Source organism: Podarcis vaucheri, assembly GCF_965113315.1.
Source record: "Podarcis vaucheri genome assembly, chromosome: 3".
Taxonomy (NCBI): Eukaryota; Metazoa; Chordata; class Lepidosauria; order Squamata; family Lacertidae; genus Podarcis; species Podarcis vaucheri.
The window spans coordinates 36,090,942-36,110,702 of NC_138761.1; the positions used below are offsets into that span (position 1 = coordinate 36,090,942).

General features: G+C 45.5%; 2 long non-coding RNA genes across 2 annotated transcripts in view; both read left to right on the plus strand.

Moving 5' to 3' along the window:
- Window positions 1–19,761, plus strand: part of LOC309527909 — a 264,484-nt gene that overhangs the window by 143,705 nt on the left and 101,018 nt on the right. The gene's annotated exons all lie outside the window — the stretch shown is intronic.
- LOC309527899 overlaps window positions 1–19,761 on the plus strand; it is a 48,354-nt gene that overhangs the window by 3,770 nt on the left and 24,823 nt on the right. The window contains exon 2 of the long non-coding RNA XR_014217412.1: window positions 5,818–6,495. This is a non-coding gene — a long non-coding RNA (uncharacterized lncRNA). The remainder of the gene's footprint in view (window positions 1–5,817; window positions 6,496–19,761) is intronic.

The window sequence follows — 19,761 nt, forward strand, 5'->3', positions numbered from 1 at the left end:
TGGTCCTTTGAAAAAAAATGGGGTTTGTTATAAATTTATGGGGCATAAGGCTATCAGTGGCTACTAGCCAGGGTAGCTATATTCTGCTGTCAGTGTGGGGGTCAATACACTCCTGTATACCAGTTACTGGAATTGCAGGTGCAAAGTGCGCTACAGTGGTACCTCAGGTTACATACGCTTCAGGTTACAGACTCTGCTAACCACAAAATATTACCTCGGGTTAAGAGCTTTGCTTCAGGATGAGAACAGAAATCGTGCTCTGGTGGCACGGCAGCAGCGGGAGGCCCTATTAGCTAAAGTGGTGCTTCAGGTTAAGAACAGTTTCAGGTTATGTACGGACCTCCAGAACGAATTATGTACTTAGCCTGAGGTACCACTGTATTGCACTCAAGTCTGGGAAGCTAACCTTATGAGCAATGGTTGAAGGAGTTGGGTATGTTTAGCTTGGGAAAGCGGAGACTGAGGATATTTGATAGCCACCTAATATCTGGAGGGCTGTCACATGGTGGATGGAGCAAGCTTGTTTTCTCCTGCTCTGGAGGGTAGGACTCGGAACCAAGGGCTTCAAGTTGCAAGAAAGGAGATTCCAACTAAACATCATTCTGTCAGTAAAAGCTGTTTGATAGTGAAACGGACTCCTTTGGAAGGTGGTGGACTCTCCTTTCTTGGAGGTCTTTTAAGCAGAGGTTGGTCAGCTGTTGTGCATGATTTAGTTAAGATTCCTGCATTGCAGGGGGTTGGACTAGATGACCCTTGGGGTCCCTTCCAACTCTACAGTCCTCTGATTCCATGATTCTTGTGGGCTCCCCACATCTCGTTGGCCGCTGTTAGAACAGGATGATGAACTAGATGGGCTTTGGCCCAATCCAAAAGGCTCTTACGTTCTTATTGTGGCTTTGTGATGAGGTGGGTTGTGGTGCAACGATGGGGAACATGTGGCCTTCCAGCTGAGCAACTGGCCATGTTGGCTGAGGCTGGTGGAAGGTGGAGTTAAACATCTGGAGAGACACAGAACCCACCAGCCCTGCTCTAGCCCACGAAAGCACCTGCCACAATCAGTTTGCTAGTTTTTAAGGTTCTACGAGACTTGTAGAACCTTAAAAACCCTCAAAATGGGAGGGTTCTGAGATTCTGCTGGTGCCTCTTCCTATCCCTCCACCACAGTGAGCCAAATAAAAGCTGAACATCATGAAAACAGTGTAGGGAGCAGGAAATATCCAGGACAAAGGTCATGCTGTAAGGGACTCCACCCTTCACTAATTATTGACTCCATATATGGAGTTATGGGCTCCGTTTCTGAAAGGGACATACTGTTCCACATCAGTACTTTTATGGCTCCCAATCCGAACGCTTGCTGAGCCAGTAGACATGTCTGAGAGGTGAATGGATCAATGGACCTCCTAAGAAAAGATGGAAGGGAATTCTCTTCCTACTTTATGCAGCAGTTTTGTCTGCCACAGCACAACTGCTGAGTCCCATAATAACTGCTCTTTATCCTGACTCCATTGCAGCTGTATATTAGATACCTCCTTTATTGCAAAAAGTCTGTGGATAATGAACATGTGATAATTGATCCTAGAATCAAAGGATTAATCGACAGCCTTGGAGCAAAGTGTGGTGATGGTTAGCTTCCCAAAGACAACATGTCCTCAGATGTCCTGAGGAAGGGAGGCCCGAGCGATGTGGACTTAAAAACAAGAGCCTGGAACTTGTTGGCGTAATGGAAGCTGCAGGACGACATGTTTGTAGTTATTGTCCATCATTTAATCAGCAGCATTTGACTGGCAATATTTTTGATTAACCTTAGTGACAGAGCAGAGCTGGTCTTTAACATCTCCATATTCTAGGCAAGAGAAAGTGGTTTGCCCAAGGCCACCCAGTGAATTCTTGAGCCAGCAGCTTTTCAGTACAGTGGTACCTCTGGTTACAGACGCTTCAGGTCTGCTAACCCAGAAATAGTACCTCAGGTTAAGAACTTTGCTTCAGGATGAGAACAGAAATCGTGCGGCGGCAGCAGGAGGCCCCATTAGCTAAAGTGGTACCTCAGGTTAAGAACAGTTTCAGGTTAAGAACGGACCTCTGGAACGAATTAAGTTCTTAACTTGAGGTGCCACTGTATAGCAGACAAGTTTTAGGAGAAATCTACTGCTCAAAGCTGTCTGGGTTCGATTTGGATTGGTCCAGTTTTCTCACACTGAAAATCTTATGGGTAAAGGGGTGTAGCTCAGTGGTAGATGTTTGCAGGCAGATGGTCCCAGCTTCAGTCAACAGCATCTCCATCCAGATCGTCTGGACCTGTCTGAAATTCTGGAGAGCCACTTGCCAGATAGTGCAAACAGTACTGAACTTAGACTGGATCAGCAGTTGGACCCAGTATAGAGCAACTCCCTATTTCCTATTTTAAGGACAACTATCAGATCAGAGGCATGCTCTTGGTGCAGTATGTTTTTTTGCCTGTGGGAGGTCGCAGGTTCCGTCGCTGATATCTCCAGGCAGGGCTATAAAAGGCTCCTGTCTAAAATCTCGGCAAGTCGCTGCCAATTAGTGTAGACAATACTGAACTAGATAGACACTGTATGAGTCAGCTTCCTATGTGCGGCTAAGGCCTTAAAACTGTTTAGGGCTTCCTGTTCTGTTCCCCTTGGCTAGCCCAGACCTACAAATATTTACTTAGAAGGTGGTTGCCTGTGGCTCTGGAGCACAACTGTACCTTTCCTAGCCTCAAGAGGGAGGGGAAACTCTTGCCTCCAGCCAACTAGAACTGTCTTTTGGGCTGTTAGTTTTGTCCTCTTGAGAAAAACACTTGGGTTCCTGGCACTCAAGACGCTGATTCTGGGCCAACTGCTCTGTGCTCCTGGCAGCTTAGTGGCAATTCTATGTATAGTAGTAGGTATGTCTTTACTTAGGGTATCTACTCAAGAGTAGACCCATTGAAGTAAATGGACACGACTCACTTAGATTTGTTCATTTCAGTTGGTCGGCTCTTGAGGAGGACCCAGTTGAAACAACTCTTGAGATTCCACAGTGGTACCTCTGGTTGTGAACAGGATCCGTTCTGGCGGCCCGTTCACAACCTGAAAGGAATGCAAACCGCGTCTGCGCGGGTCGCGATTCACCGCTTCCGCGCATGCGCATGACGTCATTTTGCACGTCTGCGCATGCACGAGCGGCGAAACCTGGAAGTAACCCTTTCCAGTACTTCCAGGTCACCGTGGGACGCAACCTGAAAACACTCAACCTGAAGCAAACGTAACATGAGGTATGACAGCATTTCCATTCTCCTCATTAAAACGTTTACATCCTGCCTGTCCACAACAAGCTCATGGCAGCAGCTAACAAAATCAGTGAGAAGAGGAGCAAGCTAGCCATTTACAAAGCAAACAAACCACTAAAACAGCATAAAAAACTAAAGCGGCAGAGAGGTACGATTTTAAAAATAGAAACGGTTACTGCAATGGTTTGCCTAGCCAAGCTGAAAACCATGTCAGGAGAGAGTGCCCATCGTCTCCGGAAAAGCCTTTTGGTTGGAAGCTGCCTAGAGTGTCTGGGGCAACCCAGTCAGATGGGCAGGTTTTAAGTAATAACTTTATTATTATGGTTAAACCAGCCTTAGAATGTAGGAATAGCCCTGCTGGATCCCACAGAGACAACTCAGATGCCTATGGGAAGCCCACAAGTAGAGCGTAAGAGAAATAGCCCTCTTTCTGTGCTGTTTCCCAGTGACTTCAACAATGTCTAGGCAACGCAATGACCATATGCATACGTAATAGGCAATCTCTATAGAATTCCTTCAAATCATAAAAAGTTCAGAATGAAATCTTTAGTATCAAAGTCTCTGAAAATCTTTAAATGAAGCGAGGTACCAAACTTTGTACGGTGGAAGACAAGCTGTGAAGCTTTGTGTATTCAATAATGATGTCCAACGCTGAACAGTAATTTCAGATATTGACTACTGTTTCATAGAATTCTTTGTCACCGTGGTGGGTGGATAAAGAATGCTTCATAAACCCATCTTATTCCGAATGAATGTATATAAATGAAAATATCAAATGCTGTGGAACAGTGCTCAGTTTCCCAGTGACTGGCTTTCAGGGGCGTACTTCTCATGCTCAAGGCAGCATACAGCCAGGGGTGTTGTGTGGAGGGTGCTGGGGGGCCATGATCTTGGGTGCATTTTTGAGAGGGGGTGCGACCAGCTGCCCCCCTCCCAGTCTCCCTTATTGGAGTCTGGCTCCAGTGGGCAAGGGAGCTGCCTTGCGCCCAGCCACAGCTCCACTTCTGGGTCAGGTCTGACCCGGGAGGCGGAGAAAAGGAGGAGAATTGCAGTTGCCACCCCTTTCCTCGGCTGGGCAGCGCCATACCCAACCCGGGCAGTGGGAGTGTATGCTCTGCCGCTGCAACTAACAGCTGTGTGGTGACTACTTTCCATTAATTTTTCTTACCCCTTTTATATAAAGCTGTCCAAGTTGGTGTCCATCGCTAAATCCTGTGGCAGCAGATGCCATCATTTAATGAGGGAGTGCGCCCTTTTGCCTCTCCTTAATCGCCCACCATTCATCGGCTGAGTCCATGCTCTAGTAACATGAGAGAGGGAGGATAAGCCTTGGTCAGTATCCTGCATCTCTACCACATCTTCCCTTTATCCCTGTGCTTTCCAGGCGCAGGACAAGTGGAAGTGTGGATGAGCCCTCAGTAGAAGGCAGCTTCCTATGTTCCTAAGCCTAGGTCAGCCAGCCAGCCAGCAGGGACTTCCTGATAGGGTCTCCCTTGTGTTAAATGAACATGGACAATTCACACAGAATAGTGATCAGCAACAAAAGACTCCTGAGCCAAAACTGGTCCCCCACTCCAGTTGTCAAACTAGAAAGGAAAAAATAATAGCAACTGGCAGCTATGGCAATGGCTCGCCGTCCAAAAGGGTGTGGGAGAATGTGATGCTTATGACCAAAACCAAGATGAAGATCTACCAGGCTTGTTCTGTTGAGCATGTTGCTTTATGGAAGCAAGTCTTGGGCAACTTAGAACCGCCAGGAGCAACGCCTCAACACCTGTCAAGGTTCAGGGAATCCTATCCCTCCCCCGGTGGTGGCAAAAAAAAGCAGGTAACAAGAAGAGTCCTTGCTACGGAATTTATTCCGGATTTACAAAGAGAGAGAAAGGAATGTAAAGGTAAAGGGACCCCTGACCATTAGGTCCAGTTGCGGACGACTCTGGGGTTGTGGCGCTCATCTCGCTTTATTGGCCGAGGGAGCAGGCGTACAGCTTCCGGGTCATGTGGGCAGCATGACTAAGCCGCTTCTGGCGAACCAGAGCAGTGCACGGAAACACCGTTTACCTTCCTGCCGGAGCAGTACCTGTTTATCTACTTGCACTTCGACGGGCTTTCGAACTGCTAGGTTGGCAGGAGCAGGGACTGAGCAACGGGAGCTCACCCCATCGCTGGGATTCAAATCGCTGCCCTTCTGATCGGCAAGTCCTAGGCTCAGTGGTTTAACAAGTAGTCCCTATTAATTAATGGCATTGCTCCAAGTAATCTCCCCCCCCCCTTTTACTCTCCGTCATCTGCAGCTCCACCCCTCATACGGTGGCTGTGTAAGGCCCTTTCCGCTTTCTGCTCTTCCCCTTTCACAGCCCTCCTGGTTCTAGGAAAAGGGAGGTCGGGAATGCTTTCTAATGGTAACGTGTCAGCCAGCTGTTCTGGCTCTGATGTTTCCCCCGCTTCCCCTTCCATTATCTCCCAGCTGTGTCCTCCTTCTGTCTGAGTCATGACCTTCTGCAAACCACCATTGTAAATCTATACTGTCCCCCTCTTTTCAGGATGGTTGGTGACGGGCAGCCTCCACCATTCCTCTTCAGTCCAGTCCCCGACAACACCTGACATATGCACTGCATCACATTCTCAGCATGTTTGCTCTCCTGTCTCAGCAGCATCTACACTGGCTTGGTCACGTCCACAGAATGGAAAATGGCAGGATCCCCGAGGATGCTGGGGAGCTGGCTTCAGGCACCAGGTCCATTGGCCAGCCAACTCTTGTGTTGCAAAGATGACATGAGGGCTGGCAACATCAACCCTGCCATGTGAGAACCCCTTTCAGATGACTGTGGTGCCTGGAGACAGGTCACACATCCACAGCAGTAACCAGAAGAGGAACAAATGCTGGGAGGAGCGCAGAAAGAAGAAAAACCATGATACAGAAACCTGCATCAGCACAACGGACACCTTCATCTGCCCCAGCTGCAACAAAACATCCTTCTCTTGTATCAGTCACTGCAACCACAACAGGCGCAGTAACCTTTCAATAGCTTGACTTCACCCCCAAAGGCACACTCCATTGTCTCCCCGAGACAGACAGATGCCACCAACAATGGGGAATTGGTAACCCCCTAGTAACCCCTGGGGAGCAGGGAGAGTTTCCGTATCTTCATCTCCATGTAAAACTACCTCCTCCTCCACAGACCTCCAGAGCAGATGATGTTTCTGAGCTTTACAAACAGGTACCGTATTTTTCGCTCTATAACACGCAGATTTTTTCTCCTAAAAAGGAAGGGGAAATGTCTGTGCGTGTTATGGAGCGAATGTGTGATCCCTGGAGCCGAAAAATGAGGCAAAAATCAAACCGCGCTTCAGGGAGAAGGGAAGCCTGAAGAGAGGAAGTGGCAGCTTTCCTGCATTCTGCCTCAGGGTCTTACTGCCCGCCCTCTCTGTTTCGTTGCTGTGTTTGCTCAAACGGAACAAAGAGCAGGGAAAGCCCCTCCCCTCCAGGCAAGTAGAGAGGAAAGCAGAGCGTCGCTCTATCCTCTCCCTGCTCCGGAGGAACAATGTTTGTGAAGGGAAGAGAGATTACAGGTTCGGCTTAAAATTCTGATTTGACTTCCTGCTTTTTGTTTTTGGAGACACACAGCATTCAAATATGCTTTCTTCCATTTAAAGAGGGAGAGAGAGAGAGAGAGAGCACACGCTGGCTGGCTTGTGTGGGTGGGCGGGGGGAAACTTTTGCCTTCCTTTCCTCACGTTATAGCCCTCTCCTGCATTCTTAGCCTTCTGTGTTTTTCCTTCCCTCCCCACTTAAAATGTGGTTACAAAGCATGGATCCACATGGATCCTCAGGATCTTTGCATTGGGTCACCCCAAATTCACCATCAGAGCACACAGCATGTCCATGGCTACAGCCTGCCCCCCCAAAAAAAATCACACACCCATTGTTGCCTGGGGCTGCAATGGTGCAAAAACGTGGTTACAAAGCATGGATCCACATGGATTCTCAGGATTTTTGCATTGGGTCACCCCAAATTCACCATCAGATCACATGTCTGTGGCCACAGCATGAAGCACAAAAATGATACGTCCACTGTTTCATTCAGAATATTTTTTCCCTTGTTTTCCTCCTCTAAAAACGATGTGCGTGTTATGGTCAGGTGCGTGTTATAGAGCGAAAAATACGGTAATTCATCCGAGCTCGTCTCACTTAAAAGCTAAGAAGTAGAGTTTTATTGGTGTATTCTATATTTCACTATAACCACCATTAAACCACCCAGGCCAGAAGCATAGATCAGGGTGTACTTTTAATTAACCAAGTAATAAGCTGTTTGTGTGGGGTTCCATAAGTTCAGAATCTGGTGGATCAAATTAATCCCCATTTTACCCTGCGGATTGAGCAGGGAGCTGGGAATTGGATCCCACTCAATATTTCTGTCTCTTTTTGCAGGGCAATCTTGCCTGCCCGGGGTTACCCTTCTGCTGGATTGGTGTATCTTTATCACCACATGAGGGTGGAGGGCCACTTAATTAATTTTTCAAAGAGCTCTGAGCAAAGGGACCCATTAGAGCACAAAGCTGCGTTAATTACACATCTCTCATCTTAAGTATTTTAATAAACTCTCTTTCGCAGTAACAATTAACAGCATTCCTCTCAACAGACACCGGCGATTTGTTAGGAGTCGGCAAGTACAGGTCACTGCAGCATGTGGTGTGTCTGAATAGGAACCTAAAAATCAGCATTTCCCTTCGCAGCTTGGATAACAAATATAGAAACACTTGTGACCCCCCCCCCTTAACTTTAGATGTGACTAAATCCCACAGTTTCCTGCATGTGACATGGTGCGTTGAGTACATGGATTCTGTAGGGGAGAAATATTTTCCTAAAAAGTTCTAAGCAATCAGCTGCTTTTGAACCTTTTAACAGCTTAGCATGAATGCAGTAGCATGGGGATACATACTTGACTTCAGTTAATCTTTCTTTCATAACATTTGTACGCTACTTGATTGTAAAAACACACACACAACCTCAAAGAAGTTTACCAAAAATAAAACAGTAAAATTGAAGGGAGGGCGGAATCACAAACATACTTTAAAACATACAAAAGTTAAAAAACTAAAACAAATTAGAATTACCTCAACTTTCTAAGGATCTGGGTAATAATTCATTTATACTCTGCCCGTCTGGCTGGGTTTCCCCAGCCACTCTGGGCATCTCCCAACAGAATATTAAAAATACGAGAAAGCATCAAACATTAAAAGCTTCCCTAAACAGGGCTGCCTTCAGATGCCTTCTAAAAGTCAGGTAGTTGCTTATTTCCTTGACATCTGATGGGAGGGCGTTCCACAGGGCGGGCGCCACCATCGAGAAGGCCCTCTACCTGGTTCCCTGTAACCTCACTTCTCGCAGGGAGGGAACCGCCAGAAGGCCCTTGGAGGAGGACCTCAGTGTCCGGGCTGAATGATGGGGGTGGAGACGCTTATCTAAACAATGCTTTTAGCAGGTGCTCCAAATAGAGTATAGTGAAGGCATCTGCTTGATCTCAATAGTCCCCATCTCTTAACAGATGCATGCCTGTTCCATTGAACATCCTATTGAGTTCAATTGAATTGACTTGCAGGAAGTTTGGCTAAGATTGCAATCTAAAATGAGGGTGAGGTGGGGTTCTTCCCTCTTATGGTTATTAGCGCCTCCATGTTAGTTGTTAATAATAAATTCAAAACTGTATGATTCTTGAAAGCATGCCAGTTGAGAATCAAGCCTAAATAAAGTGCAGCAAATGATTAATTAAAAACAACAACCAACAATTTGTTAAATACAAGTTCTCATAAAAACTGCAGAAAGCAAGCATCATCTTGGGGGGAAAAACAGCATTCTAGGGTAAAAATAAAATAAAATGTATTTACCCAGGAGGGAAGGAAGAAAAATAAATTTGGGAAAATAACAAGTGGAAATGCAGCAGTGCTGCTACTTTAGAGACTATTAAAAAGGCCTATTAAGATGGGATGTGTATGTTTCTTAGACTTCCCCTAGAGAATCCAACTAGCACTTTGCACATCTCCTTTAACTGCTGTGCAAATTGAGAGAAGCTTAAATTCCAATGATCAAATCCCATTAGGCTGTCCTCGTCAGATGTACTCTTTCTCTGTGAGTGGAAGAAAGCAAGGTCTTTTGCCTGTTTGTTTCTATTTCTGGTGATCGCCAAAGAAAGCAACCAAGCTCGTTTGGGGAAGGCTGGTAAGAAATAGCATAAAAGCCCAAAACCTTTTAACACCTGAGGAGCCAGGCGTTCATAAACAAAGCTCCTGCTGCTGCTGCTGCTGTCAGATGCTTTGTTTTCCAAACCACTGAAGAAGAAGAAAGTGCCTTGGTCCAAAATTAGCTGGTCTTTTTCATGCAGTGCCTATCTTTAGAGGAGGTGTTGGTAGAACTACAAAAATAGACCATTTTCAGCAGCCAGATTGTGTTATATTTAGGCAGTGGGATGGTGGGGGTGCTCTAACAGGCACAGTGAGACAGTGACTCTTCCCCCTTTGGACTGTACATTAAACAGATAAGAGACGCATGTGCTTGAGCTATCCTAGGGGGAAAGAGAATTGGTCCAAGACGCAAAAGAAATTGGCCTGCAGTGCTTACGAGGTGCATGGGAAGAAGCATTGGGGTAAAAGTAATCTCCTTTGCAAACGCTTCTTGTTTTGGTTATCTCCTGTCTTCAGCTGTCAGTTTAATCACCGAGCTGGAAAAACTGCCTTGGAGTGTGTGTGTGTGTGTGTGTGTGTGTGTTTATGCCAGGTGACTTCAATAGGGGCTGACATAAAGATGTTTCAGAATTCCGCTTAGAATTTGTCGGGGCTTTTAAAGAAGGGGTCTAGCCTCTGGCATTTTGGCACTCAAGGCAAAGCAATGAAATTCTTCCCAATAGGAGAATGTGAAACTATTGAATGGTCATCCTGGGGACTGGGGTGGCACACAACATTGGCTTTCCAGCACTGCAAACCGATCACAACTTGATGGCCACCAAGTGTCAGGCAAACAATTCCAGCAATTGGTTTAAAGCAGTGTTTCCCAACCTTGGGTCTCCAGCTGTTTTCAGACTACATTTCCCATCATCCCTAACCACTGGCCTTGCTAGCTAGGGATGATGGGAGTTGTAGTCCAAAAACAGCTGGAGACCCAAGATTGGGAAATGCTGGTTTAGAGCACCACAGAGTTGCGGAGGTAGAGTGGGGTCCACAGCTGGTTGAACAGCAGTACCCAGTGTGTGTTCATTGAGTGGCAGGGTGTGGTTGTAGGCAGGATGAGGACCAATAAGCTGAAGCTACATCCTTTGTAGATAGAGACACTGTGGTGGCCAGGTCTGAAAATGGGGGATTGTTCCTGTTCTGCATGGGATTGCACTCCTTCTGAATGAACAGGTACATGGTTCATGGGTGATCTTGGAACTTTGTCTATGGAGGTCCAGGCAACCCTTACAAAAGAAGAGTGCCTGCCACCAGTTTGGGCTGCTGCATCAACTGTGCCCCTTCCTGGACAGGGTTAGTTTAGCCTCTGTGATACATGTGCTGGTAATATCTCATTGAGACTACAGTAATGCACTCATTGTGGGGCTTTCCTTATGGGTGTTCTAGAAGCTGCAGCCTGGGTGGAAGGTGGTCCCCCTTTCTGGGCACATATCACAACCATGCTAAGGGATCTGCAGTTGCTGCCTGTAAGCCACCAAGTCACTTGTAAGGTCTTCTTGTTTTACATATGAAGCCCTAAACCACTCTGAACCAGACTGCTTGACTTTGCCTGCATTGCCCAGTAAGACCATTTAGATAAATGGAACACAGTTAGCCTTGCCATGGGCGAAGGTTTATCTATCGGTTTGCAGTGATGTGAGGCGGGTCTTTTCACTGGTGCTGTGGAATGCCCTCCCTGCTGAAATATGAGAGGCATTCTGCTAGCTTTGGGAGATGAACCTGCTTACATAGGCATTTCCCAGTGCCTCTCAACCCAAATCTCCTGTTTCAATTACTGGGTTGTTTTATTGTGCGTGCGGTATAATTGTGTGTTTTAATGGTGTGTTTTTATATTTTAATGCTTATGTAATTGTTTTTTAAATGTGTAAATTACTTATAAGCCTATTTCAGCATCAAGTGATAGATAGATAGATAGATAGATAGATAGATAGATAGATAGATAGACAGACAGACAGACAGACAGACAGACAGAGGCCTCATACGAACTGGGGTAGGTGCAAAATTGATTTTTTTTTTACTTTTCAACTTTGGTGGAAATGATTTGGATGAGGGCATAGAGGGGATGCTTTTTAGATTTGCAGATGTTGTGAGGCTGGTATGGGTGGTTAATGCCATAGAAGACAGAATCTATATTCAAAACAGTTTCTATCAGTCTGGAACTCTGAGCCATGAAATTCAACAGAGATAAATGTAATGTCTTGCATTTAGATTTTTAAAAAATCAAAGGCATGTTTATGGGATGAGGTAGACACCTCTGTAATCCCATCAGTGTTGGACTCTGCTTTGAAGCTAGAAAAAACTGTTGTCCACAGATGGCCTGAGATGTCTGCTATGTCAATAGACAAGAGATCTGGTTGGTTTTGTGTGGGGAGCTGTGTGGCTTGCAGGCTTCCAGTGTACTGAGTTAGTGCGCCTGAGATCCAGAAAAAAATGCTTTCTAGAAGCACCTTTAAACACGACTGTTTTCCTGCACAGGTACCATGTCTGTATCATGTATCATAGAATATGTGCTTTTCTTCCACATGGAAATGTTGTAATGTAAGAAAATTGCCATGTGAAAAGCATGCAGTTGGGATGAGCCATCGGGCTACTACTACTGTCAACTGGCACTTAAATACTCTCTTGGCACTCAGCGGTTATAAATTAATAAATAGCAAAAACAGAAATATAAATATAAATTAATGCAGACAGGCTAATCACTATCAAAAAGCTTACTCGTATCTACGGGACCGCCTCTCCTGGTATGCCCCACAGAGGAACTTACGGTCCTCAAATAAAAACATCTTGAAGGTCCCAGGCCACAGAGAGGTTAGGCTGGCCTCAACTAGAGCCAGGGCTTTTTCGGCTGCGGCTCCAACCTGGTGGAACGCTCTGTCACAAGAGACAAGGGCCCTGCAGGACTTGACATCTTTCCGCAGGGCCTGCAAGACAGAGCTGTTCCACCAGGCCTTTGGTTAGGGCACAGCCTGACTCCCTCCTTTGGCAATCTTTACAATACTTTAGTTTATGGTTGCCATCAATTTTGATTTTAATTAATTCTTATGATGTTTTTATAATGTTGCACTATTTTAGTGTTGTTAGCCGCCCTGAGCCCGGCTTCGGCTGGGGAGGGCGGGATATAAATAAAATTTATTATTATTATTATTATTATTATTATTATTATTATTATTATTACTAACCAGGTTTTCAAAAGAGCCCTCAAAACAGTGATGGCTTTTTTTTAACTGGGTAGACACATCCTCTATAGCTATCACAATTTTAGGGAGTGACTCTTATGGACTAGAACCATCTTTGAAAAATTGCATCGGTTTCAGCCATTTTTGATGTATGAGCCGGAGTGGACTGTCTTACCAAATAACCAGTGCTCTTGCACATACACACAGCGAGGGGCATAGGAAAGGGGGGCAGGGGGGTCGCCCCAGGTGCCATCATGGAGGGAGGGTGACAAATTATCAAGAAACAATTACTGCCCTACTAGGGCGGTTCATAAAAAAACTTTTTTTTGAAAATGCCTGCTCCAAAGGTCTTTTCTTACTACATTAGGGATTATATAGATACATATGAAATTTCATGCATATTAGTTAATATCTTGACCCTTCTCCACGAAAATAGCTGTTTACTTGGCCGTTTTCCTATGTCGTGAAGGCTGAAATTTCAACAAAGCACGTGCCTTTGCTAGACTCTTTTTGGGCACCTGCTAAAAGCATTCTTCTTTAGGCAAGCATACCTAGATGCTTAGGAAGTTGAAGTAATTTTCATCTTAATATTTTAACTTTTGTATGGTTTAAAGTAGAATTGTTAATTTTTCTTGATTTTACTGCTGTGGTTTTTTGTTGTTTTGGTTTTTTAAAATAAATTTTATTAAATAAATAAACAATAAATATAAATAAAATAACACAAGCCAAAACACAATCCATTCTGTAGATTGAAGTATCTGTCCATAGTCGCCTACTTGTTATCTCAGGCTCAGAATCCACATTCCTCTGTAACAAAATATGAAATAACGTAAAACCATTTTTGTAGGCCAACTACCCCCCAAACCAACAATGTGGGGGGGCGACAAGAGATTTTCCACACTGGGTACCACCTGACCTTCCTACACCTCTGCACGCACACACACACACACACACACACGAGAGAGAGAGAGCGCAAAAGCCATTCATCCCATGGGAAAATAACCAGCAGCATGTAGCATTTGAGATCTGTTGGTGATAAAGTACTTTTGCAATAAACTGCTTGGCCAAAGTAACTTTAAACAAGCCTGGTTTACAGTGCCCTAGACATACATCCAGAGTTGCTTGCATTGAGCAATAAAACAATCTGTTTCCAAAAAAATAAATAAAAAACAAGAGATAACATGCATGCTTGCTAAGTCCAGTCTTGCCTGCACATTAAGCAAGTTAAGACCAAACCAAGTTGCAGGGCAAGGGAGGATCATTGACAGGCAAATGAGCAAGGTTTTGGTGCTTCATGTTCCAGGGACTCAGTGGCACTTTGCAGAACCGAGCAAATAACTAAAATAACACCCTCACTTTAATTAATACTCATCCCTAGGAACCAAGGGCCTCGGGCCATTGGTGGGTCAGGCTCTTTTTGACTAAAGTAACAGAGCCAGGAATGGCAGCAGAAGCTAAACTCCCACACTCCAACCCTCTGTTATGGCAATGGTACTTTTATGGTGCTGTTGTGCCAGCCCCAGATTACCGTGCAATGCTGCAATTTTGAAATGCACAAAAGCAGAAGGAAGTCCCTTCTTCATAGAATTTCGTTTGTGCATATATTTTAGGGTGCAAATAGGGATGGAGTGCTTCAGGGGTCTTACGGGATTTATTTTTCAGAAACATGAAAATCTCTCCCCCCCCCCTTTTTAAAGGACTTAAAAATATGCAAGAACCCTGGCCTTACTGCCTTAACGCAGAACCGCTGCAAAGGTAGCATCAGAAGCAACCAATTAGTTCAGCACACAAAGAGACTTGCTGAAAACATATTGTGAGCCAGAGGGCCGTACCTAATTTGCACAGCTTATTTACGTACTCCAAATATAATTCACATAATATTTGCACGAACTTGGTGGACTCCGCACTGCTGGTGGACATATGGCAACACTTCTGCGATGCCATTTGTGCAATTTCATACGACAAGCAAGAAGTTGCAGCTATTGGGGTGGAATCCGTTGTTATATTTACACCAAAGGTTCGGCAATTAACATTTTCCTCGTAAATATATGAACAGGTGGAGACGGTGGCAGACAAAGCAAGTCCTAATGTGTGTTAGAATTAGAGCATATGCCTTCTCTTCAGCTGAGGCTGGCTGATCATCAGTGTCCTGGGATGGCTATGCCCAAATCAGCAAAGTTATCGCCAAGCAAACAGGTTGAACTAAGAAATGATGAGATGTGAAAGCATAAACAAGGAGCCTTTGAGTGGTGCAAGTTAGGGAAATTTAGACCCTGGACTTGATAGTCTTACAGGGACTCTGCTTCTCTATTCCTGGTATGTTAGAGCAAAAACTCCTGGAAATTTTTGGTTTGTGGGGGGAATAAAGGTAAAGGTAAAGGGACCTCTGACCATAAGGTCCAGTCGTGACCGACTCTGGGGTTGCGGCGCTCATCTCGCTTTATTGGCCGAGGGAGCCAGCGAACAGCTTCCAGGTCATGTGGCCAGCATGACTAAGCCGCTTCTGGTGAACCAGAGCAGTGCACAGAAACGCCGTTTACCTTCCCGCAGTAGCGGTACCTATTTATCTACTTGCACTTTGACGTGCTTTCAAACTGCTAGGTTGACAGGAGCAGGGACCGAGCAACGGGAGCTCACCCCATTGTGGGGATTCGAACCACCAACCTTCTGATCGGCAAGTTCTAGGTTCTGTGGTTTAACACAGAGCACCTCCTAATAACTCTCATCACCCTTAGCAAACTGCAGTTCCCACAATTCTTTGGCAGAAACCATGACTGTTTAAAGTGGCATAATACCTTGGGTTACAGATGCTTCAGGTTACAGACTCTGCTAACCCAGAAATAGTACCTTGGGGTAAGAACTTTGCTTCAGGATGAGAATAGAAATCATGCGATGGCGGTGTGGCAGCAGCGGGAGGCCCCATTAGCTAAAGTGGTACCTCAGGTGAAGAACAGTTTCAGGTTAAGAATGGACCTCCAGAACGAATTAAGTTCTTAAGCTGAGGTACCACGGCACTGCCTGAAACGTATGGGACCTTAGAAATGAGGGAGAGTTAACAACAAACCATTTTCTCTAGCCACTATTATTTATTCTGTAGATTTATATCCCACTTTTCGACTCACAACATTTATGAAACACAAGAAGAGCCACATGCACACTAAACAAAACAACTAGCTCCACCAAGCCAGCACGAGATGTTTCTTCCCACAGGGCAGATGGTATCAACAGGCCCTCATGTTGTCCTCACCTGCCTCCAACTTAACAACGTGATGACACAAAAATAGCCTGCTGGATCATGTCAGTGGCCTATCGAGTCCAGCATCCAGTTCTCACAGTGGCCAACCAGTTGCCTGTGGGAAACCAGGGAGCAGAATAAGAGCCCTCTCCCCTCTCGTGGTTTCCAACAACTGGTCTTCAGAAGCATTTCTGCCATCAACTGTAGAGGCAGAGCGTAGTCATCACGACTTGTAGGCACTGATAAGTTTATCCTCCATGAATTTGTCCAATCCTCTCTTAAAGCCATTCAAGTTGGCCGATTTTGCCCTCGACTCACGAAGACTATTTTAACACACTGGATCATCCCAAATGACCCAAGAATTAGACAAATCTATGAAGGTTGTATTGCAATAAAACTTTCCTGTGTAGGTGGGAAATAATATTGGACGCTTCAGTAGCAAATATTGACTTTTATCTGGAAATGAGCAGGAGGGAAGGAACAAAATTAAAAGCATCATGCTATATATATATATATATATATATATATGCTTTCGTAGATTTTCACGGGTACAGGAATGCAGGTTTTGGTGTCTTCGGGTGTCTTCCCGTGTAAGAGTCGGGGTGTCTGTGCGACGTTTCGACGAGGTCTCACTCGTCATCTTCAGGCTGGTGCTTTCGGCTTCTTGTTACTGTTCCAGTAACAAGAAGCCGAAAGCACCAGCCTGAAGATGACGAGTGAGACCTCGTCGAAACGTCGCACAGACACCCCGACTCTTACACGGGAAGACACCCGAAGACACCAAAACCTGCATATATATATATATATATATATATATATATATATATATATATATATATATATGCAGGTTTTGGTGTCTTCGGGTGTCTTCCCGTGTAAGAGTCGGGGTGTCTGGGCGACGTTTCGACGAGGTCTCACTCGTCATCTTCAGGCTGGTGCTTTCGGCTTCTTGTTACTGGAACAGAGCAGAATCTGGTGTTTGAGTTCCTATAAATACTCAAACACCAGATTCTGCTCTGTTCCAGTAACAAGAAGCCGAAAGCACCAGCCTGAAGATGACGAGTGAGACCTCGTCGAAACGTCGCCCAGACACCCCGACTCTTACACGGGAAGACACCCGAAGACACCAAAACCTGCATTCCTGTACCCGTGAAAATCTACGAAAGCAAATATATATATATATATATATATTCATGTAAGTACTTGTACAAACCCAGTATTCTAGTTTAATAAGTATAAACCTTCAGGGTGAGAACTTTGTGCTGCTATGTAGGGATAATTTGAGGTATTGCAATAAAAAAAAACAAGACCTGTTCTCTTTTGTTCAGATTTCCTGAAAAGTAAGAGTGAAATGATAAACCAACATGTTTACCTGTGACACACCTGTTAAAGGTACAGAAACCCTATCGGGGGGGGGGGGATATTCTTGCTCTGACCAAAGGAGCAGTCCTTTCAACTGGACCAGAAATGATGCCAACATCTCTTAGTACTGAAACACATGGTGCTTGCCTGCTTTGTGGCAAACTAGTTGTCTGACTTGTTCTCCAAGAACAGAAGTTGACATTTTTTTTCCACCACTGCCAACTGTCTAAATATGACTTGAGGTTGCATGTTGGTACAAAAGCTGCAGATTCTGCTTGTGGTGAGCAAGTCAGATGACCTGCTCCTGACTTGTAGGCAGACTCTAGTCAGCATGGGAGGGGGGGCAGGGGGAGAGAAGCTGTCAGAAGCAGAATGAGCTACACACATTATGAATACAGTGGCTGTATGCACACTGTTGTATCCTGCAGCAATGTGGAGAACGTAGGTGCATGTATATGAATCTTTAAACAACTGGGTACACTCTGCTCAGAATTGGCTGACCCAGTCTGGGTTCCCAGGCTGACGTCTATAGCTGTCTAAAGTTGTGTCTGAACACACAAGTTTGTTGTCCATGCTGCTGTAAGAAACCCCAAAGACCATTGGAAGCTGCCTCGTACCAAGTCTGACCATGCTGTTGTTGGACTACAACTCCCATCATCGCTAGCTAGCAGGACCAGTGGTCAAGGATGATGGGAGTTAGTCCAACAATAGCTAGAGACCCAAGTTTGAGAAATGCTGGCCTATACCGACTTGCAGGGGCTATCCTGGATATCAGAGGGGGTATGTTTCCTAGCGCTACCTGGCCATACTGAGAATGCTTCACCATCTAGCTATATGGCCCTGCTCCTAACTGTACACATAGCAGCCATGTTTGTTGTCACTGTGTAAGATGCATAGCTGTCAGCCCAAGACATTTCAGTGCCTCAGGTGGAGCAGCAAATGGTGCCTGTTGTCACCACCCGGTCAAGAGGCAGAAGGACGCGGGTGGCGCTGTGGTCTAAACCACTGAGCCTCTTGGACTTGCCGATCGGAAGGTTGGCGGTTCGAATCCATGTGGCAGGGTGAGCTCCCATTGCTCTGTCCCAGCTTTTGCCAACCTAGCAGTTCAAAAGCATACCAGTGCAGGTAGATAAATAGGTACCGCTGCGGCAGAAAGGTTTCTATGCACTCTGGCACTTGTCACAGAAGTGGTTTAGTCATGCTGGCCACATGACCCAGAAAGCTGTCTGTGGACAAATGCCAGCTCCCTCAGCCTGAAAAGCGAGATGAGCGCCGCACCCCATAGTTGCCATTGACTGGACTAACCACCCAGGGGTCCTTTACCAAGGGGCAGAGTACTCAGCCATGTTGTTGTGGCGTTGCGAGTAGAACACAGTCACCTCTCTCCTCCTAGTGGTAAAAACCCCCAATAATAATGCATTCAAAAAGAAACAATGCGCAAAATCAGCTGCTTCACTCCGCTTATTGTGGGGCCTAGCAGCTGCCCTTCATCTTGAGCGATGATTCATATTGGGACCATGTGCAAAGCAGGGCAGGGCCCTGTGTTTTTAAACCTTTGTTTGCTTAGAAGGTATCTTACAGCACTCTTCAAACATGGGTTATCAGAGCAAGGCAGTGGCATTACTGAGGGATTTCCTCCCAAAGCAAATACCATCTTCAGAGAAGGCACTTACCTCAGGACCACAACAGGAAATGAAAGGATTCATTCCCACCCACCCACTGCCTGCTTTGCCAGATGGGTCTTTGGGCTGAGGCTCGTCTTTTATTTCATTTATTTATTGGATTTATATACCGTCCTTCATTATAACATCTCAGGGCGGTTCACAGAATAAAACACAGAATAAAAACCAAGGAAATAATTAAAAACAAAACATGCACAACAATACCCGGCCCCCTTCCCACGGGCACATGTAAAATGCTGTAGAATACAAATCAGCTAAAGGCCTGATTGAAGAGGAACGTTTTCTCCTGGTGCCTAAAGGTGTATAATGAAGGCGCCAGGCAAACCTCCCTGGGGAGAGCATTCCTGAAACGGGGAGCCATAGCAGAGAAGGCCGGTTCTTGTGTTGCCACCTTCCGGACCTCACATGGAGGACGCACACGGAGAAGGGCCTCAGATGATGATCACAGAGCCTGGGATGGTTTATATGGGGAGGGTTGGTCTTTTTATCCTTACAGTGTAAGCCTAATAGTTAGCTTTCCCCGCCCCTGTCATTTTTTAAAAAACCCTCCCCAGGTAAATATAAAGATGCTTTTTCAGCAATGGCATTTTATTAGTTTCATTTCATTTTAACTCCATCTTCTCCAAGGAGCTCAAGGTACACGATTCGCCCTCTTCCCATTTTATCCTCACAGCAACACTGTGATGCAGGCTAGGCTGGGAGAAACCAGCAGTTGAACCCGGGGCTTTTTGCATGCAAAACCACTGAGCTCCTCCTCTTTCCCCAGTGATTGTTTCTCAGATAACTCAAGGTTTACCCTTCCGAATG